Source organism: Schistocerca serialis, chromosome 8 (assembly GCF_023864345.2).
Source record: "Schistocerca serialis cubense isolate TAMUIC-IGC-003099 chromosome 8, iqSchSeri2.2, whole genome shotgun sequence".
Classification (NCBI taxonomy): Eukaryota; Metazoa; Arthropoda; class Insecta; order Orthoptera; family Acrididae; genus Schistocerca; species Schistocerca serialis.
This window is the reverse complement of record NC_064645.1, coordinates 604,444,345-604,463,729: the sequence shown is the minus strand read 5'-3', so window position 1 is coordinate 604,463,729 and position 19,385 is coordinate 604,444,345.

Genomic DNA, 19,385 nt, shown 5'->3' with positions numbered 1-19,385 from the left:
AAAAATTCAGTAACCTGGTAAATTTTTATGACGACAGCAGCGCTGCGCCTCGGCCCTGTATTCTGAATTTAAAAAAAAGGAAAAATTCTTACCTCAATAAAAACTGCCAATATATATATATATATATATATATATATATATATATATATATATATATATATATATATATATATATATATATATCTGCTCTTATGTAGAAATTTTTGGCACAGCTTCGTGCAATGCTGGCGTATATGTTTTTTTCTGATTCTTGGAAGGAATAAAATCATGCATTGGAAATATTCTTTAAATTGAAATGAATGTTTTTCTTTAAAAAATTACTTTATATTATGAAAATTATTATTGGGGGCATTATTTTTTAAAAGAAATTAATGACAGTTAATATACATTACTAGATATGCGCAAGGCTGCTTCTTTACCTTCTACAATAATACTCATCCTCCAGAGTCCCGACCAGAGCAGGCTGCCGACACGCGCAGGCACGCGCCGACTACTGCAGACTAGCACGGACTACTGAAGACTAAAGACTACTGCATACTACGGACTGACTAACTAAAGCCGACTGACTACTACTGCCGACTCGCGCAGACTAGCCAAGACTACTGTCGACACGCGCAGACAAGCGCAGACTCGCGACAAGCAACAACTAACGACATACTGCTCTCTGGTCAGAGACTCTCCCAAATCTTGCCTATTGCAGGCAGCGCATATAGCGCATACCTCACCTCTTACAATGAGTAATGTCCCTAATAATTTGGCCGCCTATTGTAAGTCATATCCAAGATCTGAAATACGAAGGGTAGCCCATGCTAGAAAAATGAATAAATAAATAAATAAATAAAAGAGGCAAGAAAATCGACAATGGCCTCTACTTTTCAACAGTGTACTCGAGAAAATGATCCGCGAGTAGCGAAAAGGATTAGATGACAAAGGTGATGAAAATGGAGTCAGGGTTGCCTTCAGAAATATGAGTTTGACACATGATTGTCAGTCCTTTGTAGAGGACCTCGCATTTTTTCCTCATTTGCTAGAAGCAGCTGCAGAAGAAATCAATGAACTGAAAAGACACTCAGCAAAGGGTGGACTCCAGACCTCTTTCGATATAACGAATTGTATCCAAACTGGACATGCTTGTCACAGGGAGTAGCAGCGATCCTTATTTGTAGACAATAGACTTATTTTCGAAAACTGAACTTCTTACAAACATCAAGCCACTACCCAGAGTATTAGAGGTGGAAGATGGGGAAATCGAACCAATGTCTAAGTTTAAATATCTTGGTGAGTGGGTAGTGCCACAGACATCTGAGAAAGATGCTTGCATCATCTCAGATCAGGAATTGGGAACAGCAGCTGCACCTGTATGCCACGAAATGCTTTGCTACGAATAGAAAAGGTCTGATCGAGATATTAAAAATAAAAGAATAGTGGATCTTGAGGGAAAATGGTGAATTCAGGAGATATCACAATACATATAGAAGAGATCACAGACACAATTTGTTGGAGGTGGTTTGTTTTGTGCAGACACATTGTTTGTATGAGTCGTACAAGGCTGAGCAGTCTGATCTTCCTCTACTTCCTCAACAAGGAAACCAAGCAGGCGTAGTTCTCCGAGTTAGAAAAGATCTACAAGACATAGGGATAATATTGGAGGACGTTCACAAACACATTTCGCTCGGGAAGAGACTCTAAGGAACTCTTGGTTTCCAAAGAAAGCCAAAACTAAAAACTGGTAAAACGTGGACTGAAGAGGGGAAGGGAGAGCGCAGAAAACGAATGTGGGAATGCTGGGCTAAAGTTAAAGCCTAGGCGCAAGGAAAAGGAAAAGTGAAGTTGAAAATGTTGTATATTGGGTTCTCCGCAGCCTGTATGTGTTTAATAATGGAGTTCCTGTTGTACACCAGAACCAGAACTTTTAAAAGTATTTATTTGCCAGGTTGGTATTAGGGCATATAGCCCATCATTAGTAGCATATAATGTGTACATCTGCATCAACGACGTATCTGTCAGGTATAAAATACATATGATGGCCAAAAATGATGTTGATATCTGTGGTACAGATCGTTGTGTATAGTGGCGAGTGCTGTACCTGCAGGATAGTGTTCCTAGCAAGACATGTTTGCTGGTCGGTGTATCAGTGTAGTGGCCGATTTTACAATTACAATCCGCCATAAGCAGCTTCGGAATTTTCTATTGTTTTTGTTGTTGTGAGACATGAGACTGTTTTTTGTGCAGCGTTTGTAAATATTAATTCTACATATTTCAGTGGTGTATAACACACTGCTCAAAATAATTAGGGGAACACAAATATCGACGTCCGGTATGTTAAATCTATTTTGATACAGGTTGTACCTGTGGTCTTACTGCATGACTTGAGATATGCGCTTACAGTGTAGGCAACTATTAAAATCATTCGTCATTGTCAGGTGACCCTTCAGAAGGAAGTCAGTACCAGTGTCACAGTGTTTTCTGGTGAGGTACACAGATGGCAATTGTTAATTGTGAACATTTGTGTTCAACCAAGCACATGCAGTGCGACATCTTAACGCAGTGCAAGTTGCTAGTCAGTATGTTTGATACAAAAGAGATAAGCTTTCGGTCGTGTTGCAGCAGATGCCAATGAGGTCGTGGAGACGCTATAGGGAGACACGTCAGTACACAAGGTTGCTTGGTCAAGATCGCCGACGCATTACATCCTAGCGTTAAGACCGTATACGGCCATCTCTGCTTTGCAGAATCGTATGGCTACTGCCAGAGCGCTGCAAGACTATCTCAGAAGGGCCACTGGAGCCGCTGTGTCTGATCTGACTGTCCCGAACAGGTTACGAGGAAGGACCTTACGACCCAGAAGTCCTCTTCTTGTACCCTGCTTGACACGAAAACATCTTGCAGCTCTCCTTCATTTCTGCCGTTCTCGTGTCAACTGGCAACTTCGTCACTGGCGAAAGGTGTTATTCACAGAAACGTCTAATGGTTCAAATGGCTCTGAGCACTATGGGACTTAACATCTGAGGTCATCAGTCCCCTAGAACTTAGAACTACTTAAACCTAACTAACCTAAAGACATCACACACATCCGTGCCCGAGGCAGGATTCGAACCTGCGACCGTAGCAGTCGTGCGGTTCCGGACTGAAGGGCCTAGAACCGCTCGGCCACCGCGGCCGGCCACAGAAAAGTCCAGGTAGCCTCTGCCGCAAGGTAATGGTCGTGTTCGTCCGGTGGGGAGTACCTGCCAAATGTGGTCCAGGCAGCACGTCGAACAGATCCTATTGGACCCTGTGATAGTTGCTGCATTCGGTGGAGGCCCTGAATTCTTTCCAATGGCAGCGGCTGTGTGGCGAGAGTCAGCGGGGATGTCTTGCGAAGCCTGGACATTGAAATAAGGGAACTGTCGGCGGTAAGTCCAGACTTAAGCCCTATCGTGCATATGTGGGACGCTGTTGACAGACGTCTTTGCGGTCGTCCTGCTCTACCAAAGAATCATGGCCTCCCGTAGAAGAATGGGAGCGGATGCAACAGTGTGACTACTGTAGACTCTATGGAGCAGGCCATGTAGATGTTCGGCAGTGATAAACGCTCACAGAGGGCGTATACGTACGTCACTGAAGCTCTCGAAGTGCAACGAAAAGCACCTAGGATATCGGGATGATGATTTTTTGCACTTAATTTTCGACGCCTCTCGGACATTTCAGTACTTTTTACGGAAACGATCGAGGATGTACCATTTTTTGCTTAATTTGTGAAATCCAAAGGCACAAATTATAGAGTGCAGCAATCAGTCGTCATTCAAAGAACTGTGACTGACGCCTGAACAACAAAAATGGTTCAAATGGCTCTGAGCACTATGGGACTTAACATCTGAGGTCATCAGTCCCCTAGAACTTAGAACTACTTAAACCTAACTAACCTAAAGACATCACACACATCCATGCCCGAGGCAGGATTCGAACCTGCGACCGTAGCAGCCACGCAGTTCCGGACTGAGCGCCTAGAACCGCTCAGCCACCACGGCCGGCCCTGAACAACAGGGACTTACATGAATTGAGAACAGAAAATAGTGTATTGAGAATGGCTACCTGCTAGTCGAAATCTGGATTTGCGTAATAAAATCTAAAAAAAAGGACGACTGTTTGCTGCACTCTATATTTTATAAGTGACATAATAGTTACTGAGTGCACCCAGTTTCCGAATGGAAGTTAACTTGACAGAGGCATAATTTGGTAACTTATCCAGTGCTCAATTACTGCTCAGTGGGGTGTGGCAGACGCCCGAAGTCATGTTCCCCTCTCCTGAGCAGTGTATATTAAAGCTGTTTTTAAGGATAATGTTAATTATTCGGTTACAAAGTTTTATGGTGATTAAAATTCTGTATATTTTTAAAATTAGTTACATAACCTATAGATGGTTAAGCCATACTTCGTCGGTCGCACACCATCGAATACGTGATACTTACAAAATGAACTGAGTTTCTCTAATGTTTCAACAATCTTCCCTGTCTTCAAAATCTAAATTTTTGTTATTTTCTAATGACTTGTATTTCAGAATAGTTTTAACTTTTAACTGATTTTTGATAAATCCTATACTTAATTTCATTTCACTCACTGATTATTGGTGCGTAGTAGAGAAATAAGATAATACATAGACTTTTAAATACCATATTGGCTAAATCTTTTCGATTACAACACTTTTAAATTGGAATGGAATATTTGCTCCTACGTACATGACCATGTTGCACTTTGGAACAGTTTTCACATTTGGAGAAACGTTACTTTTCCGGAGCAATTTTTTGTAACTTCAGAAAAAATCTGCAGCACACATAAAGTGATTGTTATCATTTCAAAGTGGGACAAGAAAAAATAATTAACATATTTTACAGTGCTGGCTAGAGGCGAAAGTCTGAAAAGTGTTTGAAGATGCAACACTCTCTCCTATAACTGTGAAACTCCAAACTATCTTACTTCCTGTTCGTATCAAACACTACTGCCTGATCACAGATACGACAAGACGAAGAAGAAGAAGAAGAAGAAGAAGAAGAACTACTAGAAGGAGAAATAATAAAGAAAGAAAGGAAGAAGTAAAGAAACCTTCAAAGCCATGGCGTCGTGGCTGCTAGCTGGATTTTTGGGGAGCGCTGTCTAGCAGCGACGGTTGATGAAGAGATGGAAGAAAGAATTTTGGCTCAGAGGGCAGCTAGTTTGTAAAAGGGGAGGGGGGAGGAGGAAGGAGATACAGTTCATGCGAGCTTTCCGAGCCTTGTAGCCCTCCACGAATCCCGGTCGGACCATGGATTTTTCAATCTGCTTTTTAACCTAGCCTTCGCCTCTCAACGATGCGAAGAGTCACTAGAAATTACATGTGATTTGGATTCCGCGTTAAACTGTACGCCCCCTTTCCCCGATTGGAAAACTGGCTAGGCTATGGACACGCAAATCGTTGGATTATTATTATTATTATTATTATTATTATTTGAGGCTGAGTGCATCATAGGAAAAACCCCTGACTGTACGGGGAATCGAAATCGGACTCTCCACATTCCAATTAGACACGCTGACTGCTCACTTACGGAGAGTAACACACTTTGTTCGTAGCCGTCCAAAACTCCACGCTAGAGGAACACAGAACAAATTCGAAACAAATATTGTGAATGAATAATAGTACTCAGTTACCGAGTGTAATGTGAAAGGTGGAACTGTCTGAATTTGGTCCCATTTCCGACGTGGCCATTCAGAGAACGGGGGCTAAATGTATTGTCACTGATAGCCAACTTCACCACACTGGTCTTCCGCGTACGGATTGCATTGTTGTCTTAAAGAAGCAAGTCTTTGAGGAATGAACAAAGACGTGGTAGATTTCTCAACACTCGAAAGGAGGACATTAGCGTCAGTACAGCCGAGTGTTCCGCCAAAAACGTGGTTTCACAGTAAAATTGTCTATACGACACACCACATTCTATAACACGTGTTGGGTCACATACATACAATGTAGGTCCCAGCATCTCCTACTGCGAAGAACATCCAAATGAGATCATCATGATATCAAACACATCGGTGTAAACTCTTCAAGGATTTGATAAGGGCAGGAATTAATCTAACTGCGTAACAGAACTGTTTCGGCAGCTGACCACAACGATTACGTCAGTATCCAGATATAACGCAGGCGCAAAGGTGGAGCAAATCTTGCTCTAGAGAGATCCCCACACTCAACAAGCTGTCTGATAAATTCTTGGCCCGTGTAGTGCCCCTTTTTCAATATTCACCATTGTTGTTGTTGTTGTTGTTGTTGTTGTTGTGGTCTTCAGTCCTGAGACTGGTTTGATGCAGCTCTCCATGCTACTCTATCCTGTGCAAGCTTCTTCATCTCCCAGTACCTACTGCAACCTACATCCTTCTGAATCTGCTTAGTGTATTCATCTCTTGGTCTCCCTTTACGATTTTTACCCTCCACGCTGCCCTCCAATGCTAAATTTGTGATTCCTTGATGCCTCAAAACATGTCATACCAACCGATCCCTTCTTCTAGTCAAGTTGTGCCACAAACTTCTCTTCTCCCCAATCCTATTCAATACCTCCTCATTAGTTACGTGATCTACCCACCTTATCTTCAGCATTCTTCTGTAGCACCACATTTCGAAAGCTTCTATTCTCTTCTTGTCCAAACTAGTTATCGTCCATGTTTCACTTCCATACATGGCTACACTCCATACAAATACTTCTCCATGGACTTAAATACCTACTCCGAATTTTTCTTTTGTTTCCTTTACTGCTTGGTCAATATACAGATTGAATAACATCGGGGAGAGGCTACAACCCTGTCTCACTCCTTTCCCAACCACTGCTTCCCTTTCATGCCCCTCGACTCTTATAACTGCCATCTGGTTTCTGTACAAATTGTAAATAGCCTTTCGCTCCCTGTATTTTACCCCTGCCACCTTCAGAATTTGAAAGAAAGTATTCCAGTTAACATTGTCAAAAGCTTTCTCTAAGTCTACAAATGCTAGAAACGTAGGTTTGCCTTTTCTTAATCTTTCTTCTAAGATGAGTCGTAAGGTTAGTATTGCCTCACGTGTTCCAACATTTCTACGGAATCCAAACTGATCTTCCCCGAGGTCCGCTTCTACCAGTTTTTCCATTCGTCTGTAAAGAATTCGCGTTAGTATTTTGCAGCTGTGTCTTATTAAACTGATAATTCGGTAATTTTCACATCTGTCAACACCTGCTTTCTTTGGGATTGCAATTATTATATTCTTCTTGAAGTCTGAGGGTATTTCGCCTGTCTCATACATCTTGCTCACCAGATGGTAGAGTTTTGTCGTGACTGGCTCTCCCAAGGCCGTCAGTAGTTCTAATGGAATTTTGTCTACTCCCGGGGCCTTCTTTCGACTCAGGTCTTTCAGTGCTCTGTCAAACTCTTCACGCAGTATCGTATCTCCCATTTCGTCTTCATCTACATCCTCTTCCATTTCCATAATATTGTCCTCATGTACATTGCCCTTGTATAAACCCTCTATATACTCCTTCCACCTTTCTGCCTTCCCTTCTTTGCTTAGAACTGGGTTGCCATCTGAGCTCTTGATATTCATACAAGTGGTTCTCTTCTCTCCAAAGGTCTCTTTAATTTTCCTGTAGGCAGTATCTATCTTACCCCTAGTGAGACAAGCCTCTACATCCCTACATTTGTCCTCTAGCCATTCCTGCTTAGCCATTTTGCACTTCCTGTCGATCTCATTTTGGAGACGTTTGTATTCCTTTTTGCCTGCTTCATTTACTGCATTTTTATATTTTCTCCTTTCATCAATTAAATTCAATATTTCTTCTGTTACCCAAGGATTTCTATTAGCCCTCGTCTTTTTACCTACTTGATCCTCTGCTGCCTTTACTACTGCATCCCTCAGAGCTATCCATTCTTCTTCTACTGTATTTCTTTCCCCCATTCCTGTCAATTGTTCCCTTATGCTCTCTCTGAAACTCTCTACAACCTCTGGTACTTTCAGTTTATCCAGGTCCCATCTCCTTAAATTCCCACCTTTTTGCAGTTTCTTCAGTTTCAATCTACAGTTCATAACCAATAGATTGTGGTCAGAATCCACATCTGCCCCTGGAAATGCCTTACAATTTAAAACCTGGTTCCTAAATCTCTGTCTTACCATTATATAATCTATCTGATACCTTTTAGTATCTCGAGGATTCTTCCAGGTATACAACCTTCTTTCATGATTCTTGAACCAAGTGTTAGTTATGCTCCCTGTATTTTACCCCTGCCACCTTCAGAATTTGAAAGAGAGTATTCCAGTTAACCATTATCGAGGTGAAACATAAATAAAAATGACTGTATGCGACTCAAAATGAACTGCAAACATCGATTCATCTGCGAAACGTAATAACACTAACTGTAAAAATATGCAATATAGATCGATGGATGCAGAAAAGACATTATTTTTATTGTATGAGAATATAATGTGTAAGTAATTAAAAGAAGTATTATTATCTTTGTAAGAGTATAAAACACAATGCAATGCTCATTCTTCTGTCTAGTCTGTTTTGTTCTGTTCGTTCTGATGTTAGCTGGTATAAGGTACGCAAGCTATTGTGCTGCGCTAGCATTTGTTTCTGTCGTAACGTAATTGCAAATATTTAATGGTGTAAACTGTGTCCTAGTAAGAATTTATTAGTATAAAGTGATATCCGTGTGTTATTTCAAGAACCTACGCCACATTTATCTTACGATAAGAATATTTAATGAAAATTATTTAGATGTTTCCAGCTGCTGCGCAGCGAGTAACAGTGATCTCTGACTGTTAACAATTAGCCGCCATTATGCGGTACATTTAAAAATATTTTTTCACAGCACAATGTCTGATAGCTGGAGCGGAAGAAATTATGTAAAAATATTCAGTGAGATTAATTGAAGGAATCCAGTGAAATAATTTTATTAAAACTTGTTTATTTTCTGTGGTAGTAATAATTTAAGATCAGTGAACTGGAGCTGAGTAATACAACGATATTGCTTTTACAGTAATTTGTAGGGAGCCTGGCGCTCGATAAAACCAGATATAATAAGTAATTGGCAACCTACGAAATTCATTATTTTGCTTATTATATCTCTTTTGTATTTTTTGAAAGCTAAACGTAAAAAATAACTTCACTAAAAATCAGTAACAGATCACGATAAATCAAAGGACAAACAAATTTACTAGGAGAGTGTTTCCTCCAAATAAATAGTTACATTATTTTTTAAGAGATATAATACCCGTCAATTAGAACCCAGCGTGATATGTTGTGACACGACAGGATTAAACAATCAGTAGCAAGCAAGAGGGATGCCGTCGAGATACACTCTTGTTGTCGTCGGATGAGCAGCTATTTGCCTATGCAACATCCACAGGACTTCGTATGAAGAAGGTATTCAGACACTATGCACACAGGGTCACCCAGGCGGAATGGTTAATATTCGGAGGTACGACAGCAATGATTATTCGAAGCAAGAATATCTGGTACACACGGACCCTAAAATGCATACAGTAAGAGGTATGAGCATTTGTTCATCTTCGATGCTGTGAAACAAATATCTTCTATTGCCAGCTCTTTGCTTTCCATATTTTGGAAGGAGGTAGTATGGACAAAAACAAGAAAATATGTCTAGTAAACATGAGCTCTGAAATACATACCTTAAGAGCTATGTGCACTTATACGGTAGAAGAGGTGTGGTCCACAGTAGCGAAAATGAACACTTGCCCAAAGCTCGTAAGGTGCACTTTAGAGGTCATGTGTACTAAATATTTTTGCTACGAATAATCGGTCCTGTCTTATCTCTGAATATTGACCGTACACCCTGAGACGCCCGGTATTGTGTTGTTATTGTTACGTTATTGTTGCCATCCAAAACCGGCGCTGATGCAAATGTGGTGCACCTAGGGCCGTATAGGTGAACGACGGCAGGGGAACAGAAGTGCAACTATTGAACCCAGTACAACTGTTGAGCCCAGATGAACCTATGGGCTACCAACAGCGTCTCCCCAACAACCGTTGAGCGACGTTGCTCCTTATGGGCCTTCGCACCAGGTGTCTGGTTCATGTACCCATGCTGACTACTGTTCATCGGGGACGAAGGCTGTAATTTGTACACTAGTAACGCAATTGGACATCCACTGAGTGGCTACAAATGGCCTTTTCAGATGAATCACGTTTAATGGTCCACTGGCGTGAAACGTCTAAAAGCAAACATCATGCAACAATCGTCGCGAGGGTCCAGGCAGAAGGAGCGTACGTTGTGGTCTGGGGAATGTTTTCGTGGCATTTCCAGGGTGATATCGTCATTCTGGAAGGCACGATGGATCAACACAAGTATGCATCTATAGTTTGCAGCTTGTTTTTCCTCATCACCATGCCATCTACCAGCGAGGCAACGCAGTCTGTCACACAACTCGCAATGAACTGCCGTAGTTGAGATTAGCTTACTCCCCCTGGCCACCAAATTCCCCGAATTTAAACCCAATCGAGAATCTATGGGACCACCTCGCTCCATGGATCCTCAACGGAGAAACCTAGTGCAGCTGTCGACGGCATTGGAGTCGGCATGGAACCACATCCCTATAGTTCCTTCGAGAAGCCCATCAACTGCTCCTGCACAGTTCGTGCAGGCTTGTGACAGGTGTTCACGTTAATGTGACTGGATGATGATGATGATGATGTTTGGTTTGTGGGATGCTCAACTGCTCAGTTATCAGCGCCCGTACAAATTCCCAACCTTTGCTCAGTCCGATTTTGCCATTTTCATGAATGATGAGGACAACACAAGCATCCAGTCATCCCTGACCCCGCCGGGAACCGAACCCGGGACCCCGTGCTCGGGAAGCGAGAACTCGATAGCGAGGCCACGAGCTGCAGACTAATGTGATTGGAGAGCACTGAATAAATGAATTAACCTATAGCATATCATGAGACATGATACTGTTTGTGTGTCGTTGCATTTCACCGACGTGGAAAACCAATTGTTGCAGTAGCCGGAAGACTTTAATTTGATCTAGAATTCTAGGACCCATCATTCACAAAGTAAAGAATGTTTGTTTCACGGGATATTTTTATTCAACATAATGAAAGTAAGCTTATTTGAAATATTTTGATATTCTACCTGTTTCAGTTCGCTATCATTTCCATAGTGCTTTTCTCCTAAAAAAATCCTTTATTCTGGGAAGAAAGAGTGATCATTCGGTTCAAAGTCCGAGCTACACCTTGAAATTACCGAAGCAAATCCTTCGTCAGAGAAGCAGAACGCGCGAGTAGGTCAGTCAATGAAGAAGAAAAAAGATCGACTGGGGAAGACATTCGTGTAACCGCAAATGGTTCAAAATGGCTCTGAGCACTATGGGACTTAATATTTTAGGTCATCAGTACCCTAGAACTTAGAACTACTTAAACCTAACTAATTGAAGGACGTCACACACATCCATGCCCGAGGCAGGATTCGAACCTGCGACTGTAGCGGTCGCGCGGTTCCAGACTGAAGCGCCTAGAAACGCTCGGCCACAGCGGCCGGTGTGTAACCGCAAACTGGAAAAATGAATAGGAAGTTTTGTAGAGAATGTGATGTAGTTTCAAATTATACTTGAAGCATTTTTGCTAAAAGCCGTGGATTTCGTGTTATTCAAGAAAAACGTAAAAGAATGACCTTTAAACGCCCACGGACCTTCCTCCCCGCCACCATACCAACGTTCAAACCTCCTCGTTCAGGATTTTTAGAGTGTTGTCCAAGGCACTCCTTGCTACCTCTGTACAAAAATTTGCGATTACACGAATTTCTCCCCTAACTATCCTTCGCTGACAGGACTCGTGAGCGTTATTGTAAAGAATCACAGTGTGATGATGGCCTCGCAGTAGGCCGCTGTATTTGTAGTCCCTCCTCTAGGCATAAAGTCGATGAATAGGACGCCGATTAGATCTCAAAAGACTGTCGCCATAACCTTTTCGGTATTCCGATTTTATTTGGTGTGTTTGGTTTTGCTTCTGAACTTTTATACGAATCCAGGTCTCACCGCCAGTAACAATGTGGTACAAAATCCCATCGCCATTCTCGTCATATCAAGTGGGAAAAATCAGTGCAACTCCTTTATTCCTTGATCTTTGAACTGATTTCATCATTAATAACTGGAAGTCGGCCTGAATATTCGTGTGTTCATCGTTAAACATGATACTTCGTTTACGAACTGAAGCTTCAGTCATTGTATTTCCGTAAACTTCGATTATCTGTCTGTAACTTTGGACAGAGCGGACTTTTCTAGCATTCAGTAACCGTATTACATTCCGAACATCGCACTTAATGGGGTCGTCACTTCTGGGACACATTTTAAGCAATAAGCGAACGTCCCTGCTTGCTGCTAGCGTCATACTGGCCCAACGATTAGGATAGTCTCTTACCTGATGGCAGCGATTTGAAGAGGGGGGTGGGGGGGGGGGGGGAACTGCGCAGATCGTCAGATCATAAAATTCTGTACAATTATGATACCTAATTAATTCAGCTACAATATCGCGTTAACAGCAAACGGCTGAAACTACCTTTATCGATTTCAGGTACAGTATTTTCATTTTGCTTTCCACTTCCATTACTCATTTTCTTGGTTCTTTAATACGATAGGCTTCAGAACGTCACAGCATCAGTGTTTTCCGCCCCGGTTAAAGAAAAGTCACATACTTCACCTTCTCAAATGGTTTAAAATGGCTCTGAGCACTATGGGACTCAACTGCTGAGGTCATTAGTCCCCTAGAACTTAGAACTAGTTAAACCTAACTAACCTAAGGACATCACAAACATCCATGCCCGAGGCAGGATTCGAACCTGCGACTGTAGCGGTCTTGCGGTTCCAGACTGCAGCGCCTTTAACCGCACGGCCACTTCGGCCGGCCTTCTCAAATATTCCGTTTCTTTCGCCCGACCTCGAGAGAGAACTCATGCCTCACAAGTTCTCGCCTGAATGCCAGTGACGTCGGACTCCTATCGGTGCGTTAGCACCACGTTTCTGTCCCCTGCACAAACGCCAGGGCGTGTAGTTCGGGCAGCACGCTCGTACAACATATGTTGCTGGCAGCACGAGAAGGGACGACGCACATGCGGGATCAGCAGTCGCATTCGAAACCAAGGGCACGTAGGAGCTCCTTTCACAAGTGCTCTCCTTAAAGGGGGGGGGGGACCCCATTAAGGAGGTTCAAAAATTCCATTATTTTTATTGCATAAATCGTTAGCTTCACTATCCAAGAATACGCTGTCAAAATTTCAAAGCGACATTCGCATTCGTTGAAAGGGTACAGTACCGCCCGACATTGAAAATAGGTACAACATACTTCATTATTTTTGTCAGAACAACACATTTATTTGGTAAAATAACTCAATTTCAATTAATACAGCGAAGCCGGATACCAGTGTGGGAAAGAATGACAATTTATTTATTTAAATTGATCACATGTGCACTCCCACAAAATAAATCCCTACATCCAGTTTGGTGAGATCTGTGAAATGAATGAATGTATGGTCGTCTGCTAACCGCAGATAATGAATGTGAATATATGATCATCTTTGAGACGATCCTTTTGGCCAGCTTTGGTGGGACCAAAGAGATGAAATTTACCTGAGCTTTGAGCGCCTGAAATGTGGCTGACCAATACAGTAGCATCGTCTTCCCCCACCTCGACAGAGGTGCGAGATGACCTGAAGAACGGCCATGTTTCAGCACTCTGCCGCTGGATCTTGTGCTGTTAAGACCTGTCTTAGGTGTGCTCCGTAAAGACAAAAGAGTGGAGACATGGCATGCATGTGGAATATTTAAGAGTAGTTTGAAATAATAATTTCTCTATTTCAGGAACTTTTGTGGGGAGAATTAAATGTCAGGCAGGTAATATTAATGGGATCGTAGTAACCTTCGGAAGTGACCAACGGTCACAATGAAACCACATGTAGCAATAAGTTGAAATACTTTCGTGTGCTTAAGTTAAGCTGAATTACTAGCGTGTGTACAATAAGTTGAAATATTTAAGAAATAGCGTGTGTACCATAAGTTGAAATATTTAAGAAATGGCGTGTGCAGGACTTGAAATTAGAGACGAGTACTTCCACGTGGTGAGTACTGTGTGAGTCTCAATCTGTGTATGAGACAAAGGATAAAGAGAAGTACTCGTCCATGGTATCAGTTGAGGACTCGCGTGTGTGATGAATATGTTCTTAATATTACTTTGCGTGATATGATTCCGTGTGACGCTAGATTCAAACTCTGAGAGAGAAGCAAGGTGAGTCGGCCGTCTATCCAGCAACGCCACTTGGCTTGCATTGCACAGGAAGACGTGCATATATCTCCAGAGTTCATAGTAGGAAAGTAGAATTACAAAATGGGGCAGTGTCGTGTGAAACTGGTATAAATATTAATTGAAGTGGGAAAGCTGAAAGTGATAATGTTGTGACTATTCCCTGTCTTGTATTTCATGTTGCAGCGTGGTGTATGTCATGTAATTTAAGTATATGTGATTTGCATGGGAGAGTAGCAAGGTAGTTTCAGAGGTAGTGGGTCATGCTTGTTCCTTTTGTACCGCTCGGTCTGGAGGAAAGTTTCGTGATTATGGTTGTGAGAGTCGAAGTGTGAGGTATAGAAAAAGATCCACCATCCTATCCAGAAAGTGCACTGTAGCGTTAAATAATTACGAGATCATAAGGTAGAGAATCACCAATGTTAAGCCATGCCCACTGGGCGGAATTTCTCATGTGTTATTGTTGTAGGTTATAGAATTTGCGTGTTTAGGTTATAGAATTTATCGGAATAAATAAGATAGTGAAAAGAAAAAGATTGGTGGCCTTTTCCTTCGAATTGTATGTTGTCATGATATCCAGAATTTATAATGTGTGCGCCACTCATATTCAGTGCGATGGCCACGTGTTGATAAAAGCCGTTAAATAAAAAAAGAAAGAAAATGTGGTATTGCCAGTGCGTAGTGAACAGTCAGAGTTCTGTAAATTACTGATAGTCAGATGTGCGTTTCCGTTGCGTATTATTCATACAGGAGGTTGATTAGTGACTTAATTGTGAGTACGAGAGTTCGTGTTACTCGATAAGTAAGAATGAATCCACTCGCTTGGCAGACCACTCTGCTTGATGCCACAGTATGAGCAAGGCACGTGGGTGCCTCTCATCGTTTAGATTTTATGAGCATAGTACCGTGTGCACATCGGGTACAGGCTCGAGCGCAGATGTATGAAGATTTATCAAGGGACGAGTTACTAGAAAGATGTTTAGATAGCCACAAACAAAATGCGAATGAAAGTTTTAATCCCACCATTTGGCGATTAGCTCCTAAACACTTGCACTCCGGACTAAAAGTCGTTGAATTGGCATCGTATTTAGCTGCGGCCTTATTCAGTGAAGGAAATTCATCCCTTATGACCTTATGATGTTCATGAACGAGGAAGGAATTGTAGTAGGCACGCAAAGTTTCAATTATGCCGAACAAATGGATAACCAGCGCGTGAGCCGGCAGAATCGACGTAGTTAATTGGAATCGAATGAAAGTCGGAAAGCTCGGAAAGCACTGCTGCAAGCGCAAAACGAAGCCTATGAGGAAGAAGAAGGGCTACTATACGGTGATAGAATCGCAGATTAATCGGTAAGAATTTTACGTTATTGTTGACTTCCTTGAATTTCTAATTTCCGAGAATTTATTTTTCAAACTCGTTATCTCGAAATGACTTTTTTCACACTTGCTTGCAGTCTAACTCAAAATGTATAGAACCTATCATTATGAAAGTTGATAGTAATATTCTTTATAAAACTAACTTGTGAGACGATATCATGATTCTAAGGGTATTTTTCTTTGCATAATTAGACAAAAATGGTTCAAATGACTCTCAGCACTATGGGACTTAACATCTGAGGTCATCAGTCCCCTAGAACTTAGAACAACTTAAACCTAACCAACCTAAGGACATCACACAAATCCATGCCCGACGCAGGATTCGAACTTGCGACCGCAGCGGTCACTCGGTTCCAGACTGTAGCGCCTAGAACCGCACGGTCACTCCGGCCGGCACAGCATAACTTTGTTATTTTTGACTGAAATTATTCAAAAAAATTTCACAAAAACTGTTCGAAATATGAATGAAATGATGTCAAAATTTGATTAAATTCGAATTAATTCTTCCCACCAAACAAAATCCCAAAAAATCAATGCCAAACAGCCTCCTAATGTGGTTTCCCCGCTTGACTGAACTGAATTATCTTCAGCAGCGCAAGACGTGCCGCTCATCTTTATTGCACACGACTTTTACAAAGAAAGTGTTACAGCCAATGTTGATTTTCATTCCAAAGACCGTCATTATTTAACTCTTAATTATTTTTAAATGAGTCAAAAAGAGACATTTTGTTGTGTATTTTAGAATAACTCTAAGTTCCTGTCTGGAACATTTGCTCATTAGTTTCGATTCATTTCAGTGTAGCTTTTCGAATTTTCAGCTTTTTTCCCACTACTTCTCCTCAGAAGAGGAATTGTGCCACTGTTCAGTACAGCTTCTAGCGTCCTTCACCCGAGCAGGTTGTCGCGTTTTGTGTGCAGTATAAGAAATTCATAGTTTAGGATAAACCCTGTGTTTATCATCTGTGTGTATTGATCAAGAATAATTTCTTAAAGCCGAGCGGGGTAGCTGCACAGTCTAGGGCACCTTGTCACGGTCGGCGCGGCTCACTCCGTCGGAGGTTCGAATCGTTCCTCGGGCATGGATGTGTGTGTTGTCCTTAGTGTAAGTCAGTTTGAGTAGTGTGTAAGCTTAGGGACCGATGACCTCAGCAGTTTGTCACTTAAGTCCTTACCGCAAATTTCCAAATTTTCCTAATTTTTTTAAGTTTATGGCAATTTTTATCTAACACAAACAAAATATCACGATGCATGTCTCAGAAGAAAGGACTACAGGGTATAGAGACTACGATTTTCACTTTGCCTGACTGGGAACTGAAAGGGCTGTGAAATTAGTTCTACTTCGTCTGATATATGCTTTGACTACGCTTCTCACTGCAAAACCACGTAATGTGGGTGAAATATGGACCATGAACAGCAACGGCCTTATCACATTACCTTTACGTCCGCCATTCGCTGCTGCCTTTGCTGCTAACGATGCCGTTCTATCGAGAACGAAGTTTTCTGTTCTGTTTGCTAGGAAATCCTACATCCAATTGCACATATGTTTAGATATTCTGTAGATGCTTATTTTGTTTACCAGATACAGAACTGTATTGAAGACTTCCTGGTAGTCAAGAAACTTGGCTAAAATCAAAGTTCTCACATCGTGACTAGAAATAAACTTGGTGTCTCAATAACGTTGTGGCGATACAAAAGACGGACTGGCAGTTATAACGTCATAACAGAGGTTAATCGGATATGGCTTGATATACAGCTTGATCTGATAGTCGGTGCGCACCAGAAAGTAATCAGATCACTGACAGCGATGCTGTTAATCTTCACTGTTGTATTAATCTTCGTGAGAGCGGCCAGCTTTTATAGACCCTTCCTTATACAGGAAGAAGTCTGGGGACATTAAGTCGCGAGAACGTGGGGTCCATTATTCTTTAAAGATGACCAGTAAACCCTGAGTTCTTTGTTGTTGTTGTTGTGGTCTTCATTCTGAAGACTCGTTTGATACTACTTTGCCCTTCACAAGTCTCTAGATCTCCGAATAACTACTGCAACCTACATCCCTGCTTACAGTATTCATCTCTTGGTCTCCCTCTACGATTTTTACCCCACACGCTTCTCTCCAGTTCTAAACTGGTGATCCATTGATGTCTGAGAATGTGTTCTACCAACCGATCACTTCTTCTAATCAGTTTGTATCACAAATTTCTTTTCTCCCCAATTCTATTCAGTATCTCCTCATTAGTTACGAGATCTATCCGTCTAATCTTCAGCATTTTCTGTAGCATCCCATTTCAAAAGTTTCTGTTATCTTCTTATTTAAACTGTTGAATGTCCATGTTTCATTTCCATATATAGTTACACTCCCCTTTCAGAAAACACAGAAAAGACGATGTTAACAAATTTCTCTTCTTCAGAAAAGCTCTCCTTGCCATTGTCAGTCTACACTTTATACCCACTCTACTTCGACCATCATCAGTTGTTTTGCTGCGCAAATAACGAAACTTGTCTGCTACTTCAAGTGTCTTATTTCCTAATCTCTCAGCATCACCTGATTTAATTCGACTACTTTCCACTATCCTCGTTTTGATTTTGTTAATGTTCATTTTATATCCTTCTTTCAAGACACTGTCGATTCCGTTCAACTTCTCTTCCATATCCTTTGCTGCCTCTGAGACAATTACCATGTCATCGGCAAACCTCAAAGTTTTTATTTCTTCTCCCCGGACTTTAATTGCTGCACCAAATTTTTCTTTTACTGCTGTTCCTTTACTGTCTGTTCATTGTACAGATCGAATAACATGGGGGACGGGCTACAGCCCTGTCTCACTCCCTTCTAAATCACTGTTTCTATTCCCTGCCCCTCGACTCTTATAACTGCCATCTGGTTTCTGTACAAATTGTAAATAGCTTTTCGCTCCCTGTATTTTACCCCTTATACATTCAGAATTTCAAAGAGAGTGCTCCAGTCAACATTGTCAAAACTTTCTCTAGGTCTACAACGGCTATAAACGTAGGTTTGCCTTTTCTTGACCTATCTTCTATGAGAAGTCTTAGGGTCAGTATTTCTCCAAAATCCAAACTGATCTTCCCAGAGTTCAGCTTTTACCAGTTTTTCCATTCGTCTCTAAAGAATTCGTATTAGTATTTTACAACCGTGACTTATTAAACTGATAGTTCTGTAATTTTCACACCCGTCAACGCCTGCTTTCTTTGAAATTACAATTATTATATTTTTCTTGAAGTTTGGGGGTATCTCGGCGGTCTCATACATCTTGCTCACAATAGGAAGAGTTTTGTCATTTTTGGCTCTCCCAAGGCTATCAGTACTTCTAACGAAATGTAGTCTACTCCCGAATTCTTTAAAGAATCGAATTCTCACGTATAAAACAGCTACAAACGACGGATTACTTTACACATGACTTAATTTGTTAAATAATTGACACTAAGCATGCAATCAAGAAAATGTTTTGAAATTGTTTGAAATTATGTCTAAAGTTTGTTGGAAGTCGCTAAATACTCTCACTGTGAAACATTGGATGAATATGGTCTTGGTAATTTGTGCTCCATTTTAAGCAAAGGAGAGTTTATTCACGCATCTCAATATTTATGACACCATATTTCTGGAACTGTGTGCCGTACAATGATATAATTTTGCAGGTACTTTCAGTGTACGTGTGGATACTGTCTGAAAGTAGTGTAAAGAAGTAATAAATTAAAAGTCATGTCTGATGC